General features: G+C 43.9%; 1 protein-coding gene and 1 pseudogene across 2 annotated transcripts in view; both read right to left on the reverse strand.

Annotated features, from left to right (window-relative positions):
- CTCF (CCCTC-binding factor (zinc finger protein)) overlaps positions 1-8,493 on the reverse strand; it is a 60,771-nt gene extending 52,278 nt beyond the window's left edge. For both annotated transcript variants that reach the window (XM_006878688.1, XM_006878687.1), the window contains exons 1-2: positions 8,175-8,493; positions 1,374-1,481 (exon numbers count right to left, since the gene is read on the reverse strand). The gene's annotated coding sequence lies outside the window, so the exon portion shown is untranslated. The remainder of the gene's footprint in view (positions 1-1,373; positions 1,482-8,174) is intronic.
- Positions 4,212-5,285, reverse strand: LOC102851026 (annotated as a pseudogene).
- Positions 8,494-21,582: the final 13,089 nt, after the last annotated feature.

Consider the following 21,582-nt stretch of genomic DNA (forward strand, 5'->3'; position numbering starts at 1 on the left):
CCAGTTAAATTACTTAACTCACCGCCCCCGCAATGAGCATAACTGAAGTTCCAAGAAGATGGATCATGTTTATCTTGTGGCTTCAAGAACCCCGGAATTATAACACCTTGTACCCTAAGGGTATTCATATCCCAGTTTCAGAAACAGGGATCTAAACAATTACGCTAGCTATATAACACTTGAAAGTGACCAACATCTTCTTATAATCCCATTCCCTAACTCTTAAGGCTATTCTTTTCAAGAGTTTTTAAAATCAGCATTGCTTTTATGGAGCTTATTAATTATGAAACCCTGCTCTGTGCCAACACTCTTGAGAACCTGCAGGGCACAAGTTATTTCTGGGTTCAACAGAATAATATTAAAACACAGACATTGTTCCTATTTAGTGAGGCACCAAGCTATCCATTTAGAACACAGAGTTTTGAAGAAAAATAAGAATTTGTACCAGATACAGCTTCTTTTAAAAAAACCCACCAAACCAAAACTTAAGTCACTTAAATGACTTATTACTATAAATTAATCTAATCTCAGCATTTTAAATTTTAATTTCCTTTCCATTTCATTTCAATCCTTTTTATTATCATACGGTGCAACTAAACGATTCTCACATTTTTATATGTGATAAAAAGTATGTGCACCATGAGAAGGAAGAATCATTTTTACACCCTGAACTCTACCTTATTGTTTAAGAATCCAAAAGTTAGTAGTAGTAGAGCACACTTGATTATCTATGGAAGGCTTTTTCACATTTTCTATGATATCCACTATATTGTATATCAGAAAGTATATACTAAAGCAAATGTAACAGTTTTAAGCAATCTTTCTGACATTTGGAAAAATGTCCCAAGAATGACTATCCTGATGCAAAGATGGACTATATCTCCTAGGCTAACTCAAATGAAGACAATTTTTTATTGAGGAAAGCAGTTTATCCAAGACCAGAATTCCATCTGTTCCTCATCAAATCTCTAACTGCCAATGGCCATGCACTCTGAAGTCATTTGCCAAGAGTCAAAATTCACATTTCAAGAGTTTATACAGGAGTCCCGATTTCCCAACAGCTTCTATGTATGTGTTCAGAATGTTATTAACTGTGCAACATATTCTTATTAACCCTGAGAATAACTTCTGAGAGTAATGGTATTATTTTCTCATGAATGAAAAAAGCTGGGAGTACGGAGGTTAAGTAACTTTCCCCAACATAAATTTACTAAGACAGTGCCGAGTTTCAAATCAAAAATTCTTGGACGAATGCTTTTGGCCACTAACCATCCTGCAGCTCCCATGTATACCTAAGAACAATCCAGCAAACCCTTCAACCTCAGCAAGGCTATGATTTATTTCAAAGACAAAGAAATGGAAATAGCATTTACCTCTTAGTAGCTGCAAAGTCAGTTTGAGGAAGGAAAGAACTAAGTTCTCAGCCTCCGGTCACTGTTGACTAGAGCATCTTGTTCTTTGGCCCCATATACGTGATCATTCTAAAACAGAAGCACAGATAATTAAAAATAAACCCCTTTTAGTAAACATATCCATATGTGTACATACACCCTTCCCAACAGTCTTCATGTACACAACAATTACGTTTTGTAGAACCATACTACTACCTGTTACCAAAATTTTCCTTCACTTTACAGAAGCTATGAAGTACAGATTATTTTATGACACACTAACTATATAAACTCATACAGTATGAAAAGAAAATGAGGACAAAGGAAAGACTAATAAAATTGTATCTATTATGTCAGTCATTAATTGAGCTACTCAAATGTCTACTTCATTTTTTTCTTAGACATTTGCAGAATGAAGGACTAAAAGATTCAGGATAATCAAAGGGCTACCCTATTACAATCCTCATGGCTACACAAAGGTTTCTCCACTATCCAAAATTTGGGTGTTTCTATGAAACTTTTTGTAAGCTGATACAATACACCAAATAAGCAATTACAATTAATTTACATGGGAACATTTTTAAGTGTCCCCCAGATCTAAACACTAACCTACTATGTAATATTAAATTGTGGTTATTATGATGTACCACTGAGGTGGAACTGACTCATAGCTGACCCTACAGTGGGTTTTCAGAGACAAGTTGAATTTGAACACATGGAAGACTGCTCATCTTTCTCCTGCAGAACAGTTGGTGGATTTGAACAATGTGCCTTTGGCTTGGCAGCACAACTCCTTACCACTAGGTCAAAGCTCCAAATAACACATAGAACATAAAATAACAAAAAGAAACAGAGTGTTCAAAAGGCACAGTTCAAAAGCTATAGAGGCTTAATGCTGTATATTTAGTTCCCAGGAATCTGGGTGGCTCATCACTTCTTTAATAGCTTGTTGCAGAAAAAAATTCTAAAGACGAAGTTTTGCTATTCAAATAAAAGCAAAAATAGGTACTAAAGTAAAACAACCAAGTTGATTGATTCTGACTCATAGCAATCCTGCAGGACAGAGCAGAATTGCCTATAGGGTTTTCAAGGTTGTAAATCTTTATGGAAGTAGACTGCCTCATCTTTTTCCCTGAGTGACTGGTTGGTGGGTTCTAAGTGCTAACCTTTTAGAGCTTTCATAAAAGTGACATGGTTTAAAGTGTACCTTTAAAAAGTAGGGGAGACTTGTATTCAAGCTATAAAATTATAAGTCTTTCAGATACTATTTGTCCTTTGACAGTTTATTTATCTAGTGGTCTTAGCGATTTAAAAAAATCAATTTACACCATAAGTTAACCCTGAATTTTTCAGTTTAATGATATAACCTAGAAGGAAAGCTTCCACTAACTTTTGAAAACTGAGAAGCAGAGTAATAAAATGTATTGTTTAGTTAAATAATGAAAGATCTAATATTTTTTTTCTCCCTTTCATGTCAGATGGGTAGCATGCCTATGTTGTAACAAGGTTTAAAGGGTGGCACATGCCATACAGAAGGATAAACTCCCAATCATCATGTTTATGAACCGTCAAAGGATCAGAAACCTCTAGTATTTTTTACTGACTAAAATACAAATGAATGAACTAACAACCTTCAAGTACTATTAAGCAAAATTTACATTTGAGATGAAAACCATAAAATAGAATTGACTTTAAAAGAAATCTGGCATATGTGGTATATCTAAACAGGGAATTAATTTTATAGTTAACTAAAGCTCATAAAATTAAGTTGATACACTACTCTCTTAAATGTCACTAAAAAACCTTGTTGAATAAAAATTGTTACAAAGTAACTTTTAACAATACAAAAAGTATTCTACTTAGCCCAAGAAATATTTTCTTTTGTACTGGAGGGTATAATCACTAATGAGAGATTGACCAAAATGAGGATCAACTGAGGAAAATAAATTGATATGCTTGGGCTGTATGTTAGCAATCAATACGCAAAACCAAACTTTTACATTCTAAATAACCAAGTCACTGAGAAAATGTACAAAGATAATGCCAGGGAAGATCTGAAGATACTAACTAGACAAAGTTCACAAACTTCGAACTTCGCAGGAGTTGATTCTGAAGTACAGGGGTCCTATAGGACAGAACAGACCTGCTTCATCATGTTTCCAAAGCTGTAAATCTTTACAAAAGCAGACTGCTACACCTTTTTCCTAAAGAGCAAAAGGGGAGCTCGTACTTCTAAGCTTATGGTTAGCACCTAAAAGCTTTAACTACTAAGCCAGCAGGGATCCTTAAGGAAACATATAAATAATTAAAGTAACAAAAAGAGCCCCGGGAGCAAGTGACTACTAACTGAAAGATCAGCTGTTCAAACCCAGCAGCCATTTAAAGGAAGAACAGACAAGTCAGTTCACGACTCAACTGCAATGTGTATATGATTCTTAAAAACAAATACAGTATAACAATCTACTGATCCAATTGAGAACCAGTTTGTTTTTTTTCTGTGTCCATGCTGCTTTATTTCTGAGCCCATCTCTCAGAAGGCTCATGAAAACTTGAAACCATGTTCCGCCCTGGTCCCCACCATAGCGTCCTTCCCACCCAGAAAGTCGGGGTGATGGGCTGGGAGGAGATCCTGAAGATGCTGGTCCACACTGGTGTTTCCACCAAAAAGGGTCATCTTCTCAGAGGTGTGGCGACTAGGGGAGAGAGCAAACCTCTTGTTCATGATCAAGCCCGTAGGGGCTCTGCCTCACTAAGGTCAAGGGCAGGGCAAGAATTCCCTTCACCATCTGTCAGCCATCACTACTCCTGGACTCTGGCCGATCACAGCCGGACACGCTTGCTGGGACCCTCAGTGGCAGGGGCAGCGCGCTTGTTGCGGTGGTGGGGGAAGGTGGGCATCAGCTCCGGCTCACAGGGCAGGGGCTTCTCCTTGAAGTAGGCGCTCTCCAGACAGTCCCCGGCAGTTGCCCTCTTTTGGGGGTCATACATGAAGAGGAAGTTAAGTAGACGCAGCCCAGCCTCTGAGAGCCACAGGAACTTGTGCTTGAGGTTGTTGTATGGCTGCTTCCTCAGGTTGTACTGGCCGGCCAGCGGCAACTTCGAGAAACCTGGCCAGATGTTTTCACTGGGTGTCCCCAGGAGCTGCACAATGAGGTCTATCTGATGGATCTCAGATGAACCAGGGAGAAGAGGCTTGTGGGCCAGCAGCTCAGCCAGGATGCAGCCCATGGCCCACATGTCAATACTGGTTGTCTGCGTAGGGGTTCCCAGAAGCAGCTCGGGGGCTCGGTACCACAGGGTGACCACCTTGGGAGTCACTGGCTTCACAGGAACACCATAGGCCCGGGCCAGCCCAAAGTCCGCTATCTTCACACAGCCCTTGTCTGTCATGAGCAGGTTGGAGACCTTCAGGTCCCTGTGGATGACGAAGTTTGTGTGCAAGTACTGGAGGCCCCTAAGCACCTGCAGAGTGATGCACTTGACCTGAGCCTCTGAGAAGGGTGTGGGCATGTTCTCTAGGAGGTTGGCCAGGTCCTGCTCACAGTAACCCATCACAAGGAAGATGCTCTCCAGGTGGTTCCCCACAACCACCTCCTTCAGCTCCACAATGTTGGGGTGGCGTAGGCGCAGGAGCAGGGTGATCTCGCGCAGGCTGCTAATGGGGATCCCGTCTTTCTCCTTGTCCATTCGTATCTTCTTCAGAGCAACAACTTCATCTGTCTGGGTGTCCCGGGCACGATACACAATGCCGTAAGTGCCTTCTCCAATGCGATTTAGCTTCTCGAAATCTTTCACACTCCGACATCGTCCCAACCTATGCTCCGGTGGCACCGTGAAGAAGCCTTCCTTACGGATGCACTTGAGATGGATCTGCTCCGGCTCGAGGTCAGCCATGCCAGGCACCGGCCCTACTCCACTGTGCCGAGAACAAGTTTTTAAATCATATATTTACCACTAGATTTTATTTCTAGACCTGTATATTCTTCTTCAATGTCTTAAACTGTAACAAGTTTTAAACTGTTTAAAGAAAGATTTAATTTTTAACAAATAAGCCTGAAGTCACCTGGAGACAAACAAGGTATAAGAATGTTCAACTTGAAACTTCTGATTTCAAAGAGCTGCAGCTATTAAGTAACAAATTTGATGTGGACTGGCTCCCATGCAACACATTCCTAAAGAAACCAGCAAGGTCTCTGGCAAAGTTCTGTCACTGCACTCTTCCCTAGGGGGCTAGAGAAGTCCCTGGTGGCCTCTGCCACACCCAAGGAACTCCTTAAGCTGTCAGACTAGTCCCTGATGGATGTTCTCATTTTGGTATGTCTTTTAAAACAAAAACTAACACTTAATTTGTAGAATTTGAATGGGTCTTACGGCTAACTTTTACAGCCAAGTTTTCTCCAGTAGGCTGAATGAAGTCCTAAGGATAACTTCCAGAACTTCTCTCATGGAGTAATATTTTAAGTAGGCAGACATGACTGATGCAACCTTCCTCATACCATGGATTTAAAGAAGTCCCTTTGGGTTACCTCATAGTCTCCATTTACTCGCCCTGTAAATTTAGTTTCCCAATAAAAATAGAACATTAGTCCTGGCACCTAAAAATCTTAAGACAGTGGACAAGGCATGTGGATTATACCATTACGTCAGTATATGCAAAACAGAAGATCAAAAGGATGATGACTGCCTATAGGACAATGAGACCAAGTAACAAAGTGAAGTACACTAACCCAAAAATGCATTACTCTTTGGTCAGTTAAGAACCAATGGATTGAAAAAAATTATTACTATGGAAAATTTACTCTAGCAAAATATGCCATAGGTACTACAATTGCTGAAGAAAAATAGGAGTTATAAAAGAAAGTAAAAAACTGGATTAAGGCATTGTTGTTATGTGCCATTGAGTCGCTTGCAACTCATAGAGACCCTATGTACAACAGCCCTAAACTCTGCTCTGTCCTGTGCCAATCACACCGTCTCCGATTAAGGCAATTAAATGTCATTTTATTCCTAAATGCAAGATCCCATCAAAAAAGTGTCCGCAATTAATGCAATTTTATTGAGGGACAGCATGGAAGGCAAGAACGTCATCTAGACTTTAAAAAAGGCTGGAATACTCCTTTAATGAGGCATATGGTGGTAAAAGTTACAGACTGAGATTACATATAGTGATCCGCAAATTTATTTAACACCAGTCTGTTGCAATTTTCTTATAAACTTAATATAGCTTTCTTCCTTAAGAAAAAAAGTTAACCCAGACTTTCTTTTCTCCAAAGCAACTGAAGAGCAGTGATTTTAACGTACTAAAGACAAAGTGCAAAAAAGAAAAGAGTTGTTTAACAGGAAGCTTCTAAAAGATGCAAAATTAAGAATAAAGTTATTTATATAAACATATGCCCTGTTTAATTTCCTCTCCCACCCATTCATAGGGACGCTGAATTTTAGCTTTCCCAATTTATCTAAACTCTTAAGTATGACAATGCTATGTGCTCGAATGTTTTAATGCTACAGGAAGTCAATCTACGTTAGGTGCAGATATTTATAAACCATCTGCAGTGAGTGACCCAGGATTCAATTACAACATCAACCCTCATATTTCAGCGTATGGGCAAATTACCAGTTGAATCAAGAATATATTCATTCTGCCTTACTGGCGCTTTGGATGAGTTGCACAATAGCAGGGTAGAACTGCTTTCGCCTAGCCCTTAGAGCATCAGGTACTAAGCTGGCATCAGGACATTTCAAAGCGAGAAGTTAACTCAGAGACTGCCAGAACTATGTCAACTTAAGACAGCCATATTCGCGAATTCAGGAATTTGTCACGTCACTTGACATCAGAGTGAAATTAAGTTCCTATCCCTTGGAGATCACTTAGCGCACAAAAGTCGGGCTGCTATTGCTCCGAGGGGGCTAGCCGGTGCTGCACTCGCGACCTGTCCCAACCATCACAAGGGCCGGTCTGGTCAGGTCGCGCGCGAGGAGCCCCAAGCGCGAGTTTGGGGGCGCAGCGCGACCCAGCGGGGGCGGCGAGCGCGCGTCCCCCCGCCCGCTCGGGCGGTGCTGAGGCGCTAACAGCTCAGCCAGCCTTGCAGAGGGAGCTCTCGGCAGCTCTGGGGTCTCTCTGCTCGCAGCCGCAGCAGCGCCGCCTGCGCCACTCGGCGGAGACAGAGACGAGCGGGGACGGCGTGCGGACTGGGAGCGAGTGCCGAGCGGCGGGGGACGCACGCAGCGGCGGCTCGGTAGGCTCCCGGGACCCTGCGGGCGGGAGAACGGGCAACCCCGAACTCGACGGCCAGGGCCCCGACACCCAGACTGCACGGAGACCCAGCTGTGCGCGTGGCGACGGCCGGTCGGACCCACGGACGAGGCTCGGGCGCGGAAGCCGGAGCGAAGAGGTCGCTTCTCGGCTCGGGCCACTCGTCGCGGGAGGGGCGGAGGGCAGAGGGCGGGCGATGGCTGGGCGACCAGCCGGGCCAAGAGCCGGCCTCGAGGGCAGAGACAAAGGAAGGAAAATGGAGTCGCCGGCCGCGCGGGCCTCGGCTGCCGCCACCGCCCGAGGCCTAGCGCGCCGACAGGAGGGAGGGCCAGCAGGCTGGCGAGGGGGGGCAGGCTGGGCCACAGCGCCGGGCAATGGCGGCAGCCGCGCCGCAGCAGGGACGGTAGAGGGAGACAAACACCCCCCGGCGGCGGCGCTGGCGCCGGGCTACAGCCAGCGCCGACCGGAGCGGCCCCATCGTGACACCTAGAGGCGGCCCGCGAAACCTCCTCCACCCCGGGCCCACTTACCTTCGCGCCACACCCCCCGCGGCTCCCGCTCCGCCGCCGCTCCGCCGCTCCGGCCGCCCGGCGTCCCCAGCCAGCTCCGCGCGCCCGCACCAGCCACCACCACCGCCGCTGCCGCCAAAGAAGCAGCTCCGCACACGGTTTAATCGCTCCACAGGCTCGGACACAAAATGGCGGCGCGCGGTGCAGTGCGCCTGCGTCGGAGCTGCCGGGGCCGCGGGTGCTGATAAGGGAAGGGACGGGTGTGGGGGGGGCGGTCTGATGGCGAGGGGAGGGCGGGGGAGGAAAGGTGAGGGGAGGGGTTGGCGCGGGGCAGCATGGGAGGCGGCCCCGGGCGCCAACTTTCAAACGCGGGCGCGATGGCGTCACGGGACGCGCCGAGAGACGCGTCACGCCGCACGCGCCCTCCCGCGCCCTCGTTCCTCGCGCGTGGGCTCTGCGGGCGCGGCGGCATCCGGGTTCCCGTTGGGCGTGGTTTTCCGGGGTGCAGGCCTCCGCTTTTGGGCGGTCCCGGATCCCGGTGGCTCTGACCTGGTTTCCTAGCCATAGCCTCCGGCACGGGGACCCCGGGAGGACTGGGAAGGGGTAATGAGAACCTGTAGGAAGCTCGCGCGAGGCCGAACCGTGCCGTTGAGGCGGCCCCTAGGTCGGGCCCCGCCCTAGTCTCCGCCCTCGCCGGGCTGGACCTGAACTCTGCACGTCAAGCCGCTGGCGGCGGCTACTCAGTCGCGCTCTCCTGTTCCCACGCGCGCCCCGCTGCCTGGCTTGGACCTAGCACCTGAAAGCGACAGCGAGGAGGGTGGCCTCTGTCCAGCGACTTTTGGCGTTCTTGCCACCTTAGCGGAGGGTTTCCAACACACGAGGTGCGAAAGAAGAGGGCCAAAGCCTCCGTGCTGTGACCTACAGCCCCCCTAAGTCCAGAGGCCAACATAAGACCAGACTTGAGGGGTTTACACGACCACAGCCGTCGCCTTTTGCGGAAAGGACTTTCTGTATTCGGTGTGGTGTAATTTTAAAAAGTGCATTTCCTGTCCTTGCGTATGAGCTGTTCTAGTTCTTTCTGGGTGGAGCACTGAACGGTGTGACCTCCCCTTGAGCTCCCCCAGGATGCACCTGTGAAGGCTAAGTCATCTGAATAACGTCTGAAGACTGACTGGAAGATACATGTTTTTGTGAGAAGAGGCTTTCGGTGCTTCAGCGAACTTGAGATGTTTACCACCTTCCTTACCTGCATATGACGGACATCAAGGACTGGACCTTGTGTCAAGGGGACAGCCTCTTTTCTCTCACTGCTATTATCCATTATGATAATACCGGTGCAATACTGATAGATAAACTGTTGTTATATTCCCCCTGTCCCTCATGCCTAGAAATGTAGTTTTACAAAAGTATCAAATCTCCAGACTTTCAAGTGGTCCTTGCTAGTGCAACAGTAATATGCTTGGCTGCTAACTCAGCCTATCAGCTACTTTGCAGGACAAAGACCTGATCATCTCCAGTAAATATTTTAGTCAATAAAACCGCATGGGGAAGTTCTCTGTCTCATAGATGGCTATGAGTTGGATTCAACTTGCCAGCAAACAACTAAAGCAGATCTCTTAAAACTGTATGTGTCCTTTCCATTTCCGGTATGTGCCTTCAAGATCCACTCCTGGGAGACTGATTTTAGAGACAGGGTAATGGAGAAGGAGATCTAAGAATTGAGTTCTGGTGTCCAAGCGCAGAGGGTTTCAGGAAAGAGCTATGGTTAGTTGCCTGGTGCAGAGACCTGGTTAGCTTGGACTAGAGACATGGCTATTGAATTAGTCACCTTGGAGATCACTGGAAAATATTACTGATGAACTTGGCTTGTTTGGGTAAGTTGGGATGTGAACCTGGCTAACCTGAATAATGAATGGGAAAGTGAAGAAATTGACACAGGCTTTTATGTAAAGGAATGCAGAGAAACTTGAGAATAACTGTAGAAGAACATGAGGTGAAGGGAAGAAATGTTTTGCAAGATGGCAGAGTTCTAGAGCATGCTTGTGTGCTGAGAGAGTTGGTGATGGGTGATGTGAGTGAGAAAGACCTGATGGTAAGAGTGAAATCCATGGAAGGATATGAGCAGACAGGGTCCAGACTAGAGCTTGTGAAGAGAATGAACTTTGGATAGGAGGAGCAGGACTGTTTTCTCCAAGATAGTCAAGTGACAGAAGTTAAACACAAGGAAGAAAGAAACCAAGTTTACTGTGTCACTTAGTAGGCCTGTCTTGGCATTGAGTACCTACTTGAGATTTACAATCCTAAATTTAAACTACTTGATCCAGTTGTGTGGTTTTCTTTGGCAACATTGAGCTGCCTGAGTACAGGCATGAAGAATATAGATACAGTTTCTAAACACAAACACCCAAGTTTTTTAACAGCTCCAAAGAGTGGGCAGACAGCACAGCACAGGAGAGGAAGACCATAAATGTGATAGATTGACACAGTCACTGGGGCAGTGGGGGTTGGTGTGTCAGAATTAGTGAGACTGGCTCAGGACAAAGAAGGGTATTGGGTCACTAAACGTCACAGGCAACTCAGTGGCACATAACAACAATAACATACTATGATGGGTTTTGGAAGCAGGAGTGGCATCCACTTCCTAAATAACATGTCACCCGAAACTATGAACTTTGATAAATGTCGACAGCTGTAGAGGGGTTTCAGGCATTTTGTTTTTAGGAGTTGCTATGAGTCCTGCAATCAACAACAACAAGAAGCCCAGAGACTTGCCTTATGTGATTAGATGCTCATTAGCTGCATCAAACCTTTGGAAAATTAATATGTAACCTCTGGCTTTCTAGAAACAAAATAACTATTTGTCTTTTATTTATTTGTTTGTTGTTGCTAGGTGCTGTTGAGTAGACTCATCAGTGACCCTATGAACAACAGATCTGAACCCTGTCCTAACGGATGCTAGTCTCACAATCTCAGATACACTCAAACTAATTGCTTCAGTCACTGTGTTAATGGACCTGGTTGAAGGTCTTCCTCTCCTTCACTGTTCCTTTACCATTCTAAGCATGATGTCTCTCTCCAAGGAATAGCCTCCTCTAGCTACATGCCCAAAGTATGTGAGAAGAAGCTTCATCATTGTTGCCTCCAAGGAGCATTCTAATGCACTTACTCCAAGACATACCTGTTTGTTCATTTGACAGTCCATGGGATATTCAGTTCTCCAACAACACCAGAGCTCAAAGGCATCATTTCTTCTCTCATCCTTATGCATTGTCTAACTCTTGGCAGCATAGAAAGTGATTGAGGCGAGCTCGGGTGGCCTAGTGGCAAGAAGCTGCAACTGCAATCTCAGAGGTGCACGGTTCAAATCCACCAGATGCTCTGCTGGAGAAGGAGGAACAATCTCCTCCTGTACCAGTCAGATCTGATTTGACGGTACACACAAAAAAATAATAAAATAAAATAAACTTAAAAAAAAAAAGAAAGTGATTGAAAAGACCATGGTCTGAATCAGGCACACCTTATTCCTCAGACTAACATCATTGCATATTAGGTTTCAGCTATTAAAAAAAAAAGAGGGAAAAATGATCAGATAATTCTAGAATATTTGCATTTTGCATTTCTTCAATCCTCAACCCCAAACAGTTCTATGTATAATTAGGAATAGGGAAACTTGCTCTAAATTATTATTTTTTCTCTCTTTCTCATTGCTAATAGCTGATTCCCATTGGGTTTCTGAGGCTGTAAATCATGCATAAAGAGATGTCCATTTTTTACCTACAGAGCTACTGATGAATTTGAACAGTCAGAGGTGCAACATTTGTTTGTTGTTGTTTTTTTAATTTATTATTAATTTCAATGAAAATTTACAGAGACTTAGACTTTGGATTTCCATTCATTCATTGTTGCACACTTTTCTCCCCTCCCTACCTTCCCCCCTAGTACACTACCCTGTTGGAAAAGTAAAAATAAAAAATCTTTCATTGTTTTACAATCCCTCTTCCCAGGTCCAGTCCACTATGCAGCCTTCACTCTGGACTCCTGTCATGACAAAAATAGAGGTGCAACCTTTGTAATACCATAATTGTAACTTAGCAGTGTAACTCCATAATCTATTTTTTCTGTTTAGGACTTTTATCTTAAACTTCCTATTCTTAAGAATAGGCTACATCCATGTTGTTGTGTGTTTTAAATAATCTATAGTTGTTGTTGTTATATGCCATCAAGTCCCCTGCGACTCTTAGTGACCCTATGTCCTTTGTCCTATCCTGACTCAGTTTCACTATCTCTAACACACCTACCTCCAATACCACAGTTACACTGTCAATCTATCTCATCCAGGTCTTCTTCTCTTGTGCTAGCCCTCCACCTTTCCAAGCATGATCTCCTTCTCCAGAGACTGGCTCCTCCTGGCCACATGCCCAAAGTTTGTGAGACAGAGCTTCTTCAAAATCCTTACTGTCAAGGAGCAGCCTGGTTTCACCTTCTCCAGGATAAATCTATTTGTTCTCTTGGTAGTCCATGGCATATTAAATACTCTTCTTCAGCACCAGAACTAAAAGGCATCAATTTTTCTTCTGTCAACTCTAGTCATTGTCCAACTCACCGATCCGTAGGACGTAATAGTAAAGACCCTGTCCTGAATCAGGTGCACCTTAATACCCAAACTGACATTGTTTGTTGCTCTTTTAGCATGTTGGAGAGGCCTCTGATAGCAATTTTCTCAGAGCAATTCGTCTTTTGATTTCCTGACTACTAGTGTCTAGAGTGTTGATTGTGAATTTGAGCAAGCTGAAATTGTTAACCTCAATCTCGTCTCCCATCTAGTGTGGTGCTGCCAATTGGTCCAGTGGTGAGAATCTTGATGTTGAGCTTCAATCCATATTGAAGACACAATCTTTAACCTTCTGTAGCTAATGCTTCAGGTCCTACTCATTTTCAGCAAGCAAGATTGTGTGACCTGCAAGGCATAGATGGTTGATGAATCTCTCACCAGTTTTGATTTCACATTCCTCATGATCTGTTTTGCATATAGATGGAAAAGGTTTGGAGACAGGACACTTCCCTGATGCACTCCCCTTCCTGATTTTGAATCATGAAGTGTTTCTTGCTCTGTTCAGATGACTACTTCCTGGTCCAAGTATAGATTTCACATGTGTACAATCAAGTATTCTGAGATTCCCATTCTTCTCAGGTTAGTCACCATTTATTGTGATCCACAGAGTGAAGGTGGCTTTGCATAGTCAACGAAACACAGACATTCTTCCTCTGGTACTCTTTGCTTTCAGCCAAGATCCGTCTGACATTGGCAATAATGTCTCTGGTGCAATAGCCTCTTCTTAGTTGTTGTTTACCGTAGAGTTGGAACCTACCCATAGCTGACCCCCCAGTGGGTTTTCAGAGGCAGTTAATTGCACAGGAGGAGATTGCCCATCCTTCTCCTGTGGAGCAGCTAGTGGCCTTGAACTGCGTGCCTTCGGGATTGCAGTGCAGTTTCTTTGCCACTAGGCCACCAGAACTATATATATAACTTTTGAAATGTCTTGGAAGAAGTATAACTAAGATGCTTCTAAAGGCAAAGATGGTATAAGGAGCAGATACAATGTGGAGGAGGGTGAGCCTGACTTCTGCCTGCTTCATAAAGGGGAACTGTCCCAGTCAATAATAACCATAGTACTATCCAAATAGTTACATAGTAAAGACATGCCACCCATATGCTCCTCCTCTTTCTGTGAATCATTGTGTCCGATGTTTGTTGCAATTGACTCACAGACTTTACTGCAGTTGTAAGTTTTATTAGATAAATGGATTGAGGAGTGGGGGAGGCAAAAAAAAATCACACAATGCTAGTTCAAGTTGAGTCAAGCCGTCCCAAGCCAGATTAACAATGCACAATTCCTCAGTCAGTGAAAGTGCAGGTTCAGTTCAGCAGCACAAATGCACCTCTGATTTCCTCAGTCATCCAGTAGACTTTATCTCAGAGCAGTTACAAGTCAGCTTTTCCTTCAATCCAGCAAGAAAAACCTTTCTCTATCTCCAGTGTTCCCCAGGTTATACCTTGCCATAGTCTCTTTATAGCAGTGCCACAGTCTCTTCACCCTCTCTTTGCCATTTTTTCAGGGTAGAAAGCGCTCTCTTATATTGGTCCAACAGCTGTAGATGATTTACAAGACTATGTGTCTGCAGTTAAGGTAGCTGGAGACCATGCCCCCAATGGGGGCTAATGCAATGGACAGAAAAGCCAGTTGTTAATTTACTGATCTCACAATGGTAGAACTTCATCTCACTTAACCTTGAGCATGTTGTCAGGAGGACTTGCCCTTGCAAAAGAGTAGCATGCTTGGAAAAGTAGAGGGTCAGAGAAGGATAGGAAGATTCTCTCCTTCCTGGATATGAATTGATTTGTCAACTGTAATAATGAGCCTGATCAAGGTGGAGATTGTACAAATGATACAGACTTGGGAAGAGTTTAGATCTGTTGCTCATAGGTTCATTACAAAATAGTCAGTTTGATGCCACCTAACAACTATAACAAACTTTAAAGGAAAAAATTACAAGAATATCTTCTAAGACTTTAGTATAAATAAAGAAATGTGTTTAAGAGAAAAACATCAACTCTGGTGGCCTAGTGGTAAGAAGCTGTGCTGCAATCCAAAAGGCAGGTGGTTTGAATTCACCAGTTGCTCTACAGAAGAAGGATAGGCAATTTTCTCCTTTGCAATTTACTGCCTCTTTAAACTCACTGGAGTTGGTTTTGACCCAACAGCTTACAACAACAACATACTTATTATAGTTATATTAATTATAAGGAGCTCTGGTTGTATAATGGGATAGGACAGAGTTCAGATCTGTTGTTCATAGGGTCGCTCTAGGTAATACTCAGCTTCATGGCACCTAACAACTGTTGGTGTAATGCATTACATGTTGAGCTGCTAACTGAAAGGTCAATGGTTCAAATCCACCAGCTGTTGCACAGGAGAAAGATGAACAGTCTCTTCTTGGAAGGATTTATAGAGTAAGAAACCCAATAGAGGGTTGCTATGGGTTGGAGCCCACTCAGTGACATTAAGTTTGGCCTTTACTTATATTAACTATACTTAGAAATATTAAATATGTTAATAATAAAAAAAGCAGATCAGGAGATGTATTGCACTAGGAGAGTCTGTAGTCAGAGATCTTTCTAAATTACTGAGGAGTAGTGATGTTTGTTTGAAAACTTAGGTGTGCCTGATTCAGACCATGTTTTTTCAGTTATTTGCTATGCTGTTGAGAGCTGGACAGTGAATAAGGATGCAGAAGAATTGATGCCTTTGAGCTGTGGTATTGGAGAAGAGTACTGAATATTCCATGGACTGCCAAAACAACAAACAGATATATCTTGCAGAAGGTCCAGCCAGAGGGCTCCTTAGAGGCAAGGATGACAAAGCTTCATCTAGCCTACTTTGGGCATGTTACTGGAAGTGCCTATTCCTTGGAAAAGGATGCACTTGGAAAGGTAGGGGGATGGCGAAGGAGAGGAAGACTTTCGACCAGGTGAATTGACACAGTGACTACAGCAGTGGATTTGAATGTATCGGAGATTGTGAGATTGGCACAGGATAGAACAGGGTTCAGATCTGTTGTTCATGGATCACTATGAGTTGTAATTGACTCAGGAGCACCTAACAACAGTGACCTAGTCTATAGGGTGTTAGACTGCTAACCAAAAGGCTTATGTCTCCAGTGGTTCAAATCCACTAATGGCTCATGGGAGAAAGATGGGCATTCCCCTTCAGTAAAGATTTACAGTATTAGAAACCTGGTGGAGGGTCGCAGTAAATTAGAACTGACCTAATTAATGGCAGTGAGTGTGAGTGAGTGAGTGACATTCATAAGGAGCCGTAGTGGTGCAATGGTGCAGTGTTATGTCTGTGGTTTGAATCTGCCAGCTATTCCTCAAAAAGCATTCTGCTTTCATAAAGACTTAGAGCATTGGACATTGTGTGGAGCAGTTCAAAGTCTTATAGGGTCTCTATAAGTCAGACAACTAAGTGGCCATGTGTTTGGCTTCAGCTTTTATATTTAGAACTGCATGGCCTCTAGGGAACTCTGGTGGCCTGACGGGTAAGGAATTGCACTGCCAACCCACAATCACACAGTCTGAGTGTATGAGCTGCTCCACAGGGGAAAGATGGGCTATCTCCTCCCATGAGATATATAGTCTGCAAGCTCACGGGAGGGTCAGCTATGAGTCACTTCTGACTCAACAGCACATAACAACAACATGGCCCCTGAAATTTCAGTGGACTCTGCATTGTGAAGACAAGGACTACGAGGATGTCAAAATGCTGAGGATAGGTAGGAAGGAACTTAAGGAAATGTCTTCTTGTAGGAAATCATGATATCTCCAGTTGGAAACCTCTGAGGATCTGGTTAGTTATATAACTTAAATGTTTACTATCACTCTGTCTGGATGCTGGGGTCAGATTGTCCTGGTGCCGTATTAGCTGTGCAATTTCAAGTGAATTATTAATCACTCAACTGTAGGTATGTCCCCTAAAATGTAAGTATTCGACTTCACAAAGTTCCATGGTGGCACAGTGATTAAAAAATGCTTGGCTACAAACCTCAAGTTCAGTAGTTCAAATACACCACCTTCTTTTTTTGGAAAAAGGTGAGGTATTCTGCTTTCATAAAGATTATGGTGTAGAAATTGAGTCATTTGTCCGATAGGACATATAGGGCCATTATGAGTCAGAGTCAAGTCGTCTGAACAGTGGTGGGTTGGGCTTGGTTTTAGTCACATTATGGTAAATAGTAAGTAAGAAATCTAGGCACCAGTAATCAGACAGTAAACTATTGCTATAATTTATTATATTTTTGTGCTACATTATCTACTCTTATTCCCATTTCCTGATTGAACATTGGCTTTCTAGACTAATTAGTAGAAGCAGTTAAGTTACTGACTAGGCTTTCTCTGACCTGGAGGTTCTTCTCTCTGGGAATAGCATACTTGGTGCTGTTAATTCTCAGAGATCAGTTCGATTTCTAAGACCTTCTTTGGCTCTCTATGTTGGCCCAGTCACAATAATTGTAATAATTTATGTTGACAAATGAAGAGGAAATGTGATTCCCCCACCCCCCAAAAAAAACCAACCCAACCTGAGAAAGAGTTTTCCTTCCCACTTTGGGGTCAGACCTGAAGTTATACCAAATGTTCCTGCTTCCTGGGTGTCTGTTGGAGGACATGTGTAAGACATGATCCAGTTCAGCAGACATTTATTGAGTCTCTGTGCTTGGCACTAGCTTCTACAAAGGTAGCCCAAGATTGTGTTTCCAGACCTTTAACTCAAAAGTTCAACTAGTAAGATAGGGAGAAAAAAGTGAGAAAACATTAATGTGCTTATTGTTATAATGGGAAGAAATAGTGTTATAGGCTCATGGATGAAAGAACAAATCATTCTCTAGGGGTGGCTCATTTGAGCTGGGTCTTTTTTCTTTTAAATTTGTCCTTTAATACAAGTTAATTTTCATTCTTGAATAAAATGCTTCTCAAGTATATAGATGTCATTACCATTTTATAGGAAGAAAGCCACTTGACTGAAGAAACAAGGAACATACACTAAGTTCATTTGAGATTTCATGACTTCTCTGTTTGCTATTAAACATGAAGCAGTAGTTCTCCTGGCCTTTTCACTCTACACATCTATCTGGCTGCATGCAGAAAAATCTTGAAAAAATTTCAAGGGGAAGGATTACATTGCATATTATTGTTAGTTGCTATCAAGTTAGTTATGACTCATAGAATGAAGCACTGCCTAGTCCTAGACTAGCCTCGATAACATACTGTTTGAGTCTTGAGCTGAGTCTTAAAGGAGCAGAAGGCATTACAAGGGGATGCCAAGGCATGTTACAAAAAGGGCAAAAATCCAAGTAAAAGTACTCGAGAGTTAAGGGAACAGCAGGTCATCCCATACCGTTACACTGAAAAACACCCACAAACCAACCCACCAAAACAACATACCTCATTACCATTAAGTCAGAGCCCCACTTTGCCTCTTCCTCTTCTCACATTGCCTGCTCCTTTCAGGTAACCCTTTCATTTCTATAGGCTCCACTGGAGGTGATGCATTAACATAGAAGCTGCCTTAGAAGCTGAAGAGCAAGGCCGGCCTGGTAGGCCAGCTCTACTCCCCATCTTCTAACACTTATTTATATGTGGTTTGCTGACATTCCGGGGAGGGATTTCTCTCCTCAAGTAAGTTGGAAACTAATGCCTTAACTTAAAGGTGAAAATTGCAGGTACTTGAGCAAGAGGGAGCAGAAGTATTTGGGGATGCCATCTTATTTATTAGTCTTCTAAGTACATCCTGAACTACTACTTGGTGCCTTAGTCTATGCTTGAAGGTCACTAATACTGGGGAAGGATGACTGTCTTGAGTGCTTTGTATTTTAGTTAGAAAGATCAGGCTAAATCTCATGAACCTTACTTAGTAGGTGAAAGTCAAGGATTAAGAGGCAAATGAAAAGATCTGAGAGGAACAGAGAGGCAGCTGAACATCACAGTCATGTGAATTTGAATCTCCAGGGAAGTTACAAGGTAAATCTTAGAACTGGGCAACTTGGGAAAAAAAACTGAACTTCATCCCATTTGTGTGAAATATGTAGGAACAGACAGATCTATAGGGACAGAGTGGATTAGTGATTGCCTAGGGCTGGGGTGGAGATATGGGGAATGAAGTGATTGGAAGGTGACTGATGGCTAAAGTGTGAGGGGTTTATTTTGGGGTGGATGAAAATGTTCTAAAATTGGTGTGGTGATGCTTGTACAGCTCTCTTGACTATATGAAAAGCCATTGAACTGTATACTTTAAAATGGTAATTGCATGGTACGTCAATTATATCTCAATAAAGCTATTAAAAGAAAACCAAAACCCATCCTCCAGAAGGGAAGACAACCATTAGCTTCCCTGGCCTATGTGCTGCCTGGTATCTAACAGGAAAGTCACTAGATACTTATAGATGTATATATTATGGTGTAAAATGTAAATAAACAATTGTAATGGAATTAGTATTAGTTCTATTCCAGGGAAGTGCAGGTTCCTGCAACAAAATAGTGAAGGTGCAGCTTCCTGAAGAAATTCATGAAGCCAACACTGAAGCTTGCTGGGTTATTGGGCCACATGAGGAGTGAGAATAGCGTGCTTCAAGTGATATAGTGAGGCTTGAGTGCAGAGGGAAGAGTTAGGTGGCAGAAATGAGGCAGGATCAAGGTGGGCAAAGATCCAGAAGGGCTTTGTGAGCCATGAATGAAGGAGCTGGAATTTTCCCTAAGGGGAAGGAGAGCCTGTAATAGTAGCAGATTTATGTTTTAAAGATCATTTTACTGTACCATGGCGAATGGATTGCAAAAAGGCAAAACTAGAAGCAGGAAGCCTATAAGGAGGAATTTTTAGTCTAGACAAAAGATCAATGTGTTCCAAAGCTGGTAGTGCCAAAGGGCACAGAGAGGAGCAGCTAGTTTAGAAGTATATAGGGGATTTAATTGCCAGAATGGCTAATGCCTTGGAGGAGGAGACCAAAGGAGTCATGGAGAAGATATGGCTTAGATACTTGGGTAGTTGGTAACTCCAGGAACCTCGAATGGGGATCAAGACTTTAAGAAGATGCTGAGTTTAGCTTTGATTTGAATTTGAGGTGCCTGGGACATTCAAAAGATGTCCCATCAGTACCTAGAAACAGAGATCTGAAGCTGAGGAGGGAACCATATAAATTATGAGAGGAATGGATGAAGGATTCCAAGGAATGGATTTCAAGAGGAGGAAAGAACCTAATGTGGGACCCTGTGGGGTGAATTTTAAGAAGAAACTTGAGAAAGAGGAGAAGGTTATAAAAACACTTGAGTGTTAGTCATAGAAATTCCTCTGTGCTCATGAGTCCTGTGTTTATTCAGAGATAAATGAGACCTAACCCTTGACATCACACTTAGACTAGTGGCCATCACCCAGCAGCCTTCTGAAACTAGAGGCCTCTTCCTCATAGGCCAATGCCAGATTCCTTTTCTGTGTAATAGATTATACTTCCCTAGCAGTTTACCTGCAGCAATGGAGTACTTTCCAAGTTTACCCTCTGGAGTCAGGCAGACTTAGCATGACTTTTTTGGACCTTTGTACCCAGGTCTGGCAGCCAAGAGCCTTCCGTCCATGGGGATATATGGACTACACAGGACATCCCAGGGCAGCTTTGGGGGATGAGGCAAAAGGAATTTGACATATCCTTGGGGTTCAGCAACTTATTACCCACACACCAGGCACAAAGACACACAAGGAAGGCCCCACACTGTGTGGGTGAGATAAAGAGGCATCCTCCCCCCACGTACCAGCGCATCTGTTTCTTTGCCCTCATAAACATGCTTTCTTTTTTGTTCTTTGCAGCTTTGAACACACGAGGAAGAAGAGCGGGCAATGGGAGAAAGGTAAGGGATGGAGATGGTGAGAGGGAAGGAAACGCGGGTACTGGGAGGAGACTCCAGCAACTGCCAAAACAATAAATTGCACCCTTCGTGACTTTAGCCTTGCCCCGTTTTTGTCATGTGCGCATACCTGTTTCCTGACTGAAGGTGATGGTCAAGGTATGGTCATTGCCTCAATGAACCTGATTGATAGGGAGATTTCTTGATGTGTCACAGGCCACAGAGACCCACTCCCATCTGTCCCCTCACACAGGTCACATGGGCACGGTTTCCCTGCCCTGGTGTCTTTAGGTCCTGATGTTGTCATTAACCTCCTATTACCTAGAACAGCAGGCTCCTGACTGTCTCATATCTGAGACAACAAAAATGAATGCCATTTCAAATCTGCCTGATAGTAGATGAAGACTGTTGTGGAGCAACTTTACACTACCTGAAACCTGTGAGAGGCACCTGTAAAGGGATGGCGGGGGTAGGGTGGGGTATGTGCTGTTGGGATGTACAGGAGAGAGGACAAGTGTTCTCCCCGCCATTTACCATTTCACAGCCTGGGCAGGGCCATCATCCTGCTAATCACTGACGGAGAAAGATCGAGTGGCTAACACTGGGGTAAACCTACATTCATTTGCTCTGGCGTTAAAAACCTCCTTTCAGAAGGCAGAGTGTTAGGGGCCTTGTCTTTCTCCAGCACTAGAGAATGGGGGTGCAGGACCACTCAGATTACCAGCAACAGATACAGCTGACCCCTGGCTGGACTGGTATTTTTCCATCCTGATATTTTCCATCATCCTAATGTTTTTGTCTAGCCTCCCCCCTCTCCTCCGATGGGTTGAGCTGGGACCTCATGTTGTCTGGGTCACCCTGGTCAGTCAGCATTCACTTCCTCCACCCAGCTCGTGCTCTTGATGTCAGTGAGCAGTCCTGCCCTGTCAGAAGGGTGACCTCTCTTGGGGGGCTGTAAGCCTGCAGAGCCCCTAGAATGAT

The sequence above is a fragment of the Elephantulus edwardii genome, unplaced genomic scaffold (assembly GCF_000299155.1).
Source record: "Elephantulus edwardii isolate Elephantulus edwardi_28Jun2011 unplaced genomic scaffold, EleEdw1.0 scaffold00001, whole genome shotgun sequence".
NCBI classification, from domain to species: domain Eukaryota; kingdom Metazoa; phylum Chordata; class Mammalia; order Macroscelidea; family Macroscelididae; genus Elephantulus; species Elephantulus edwardii.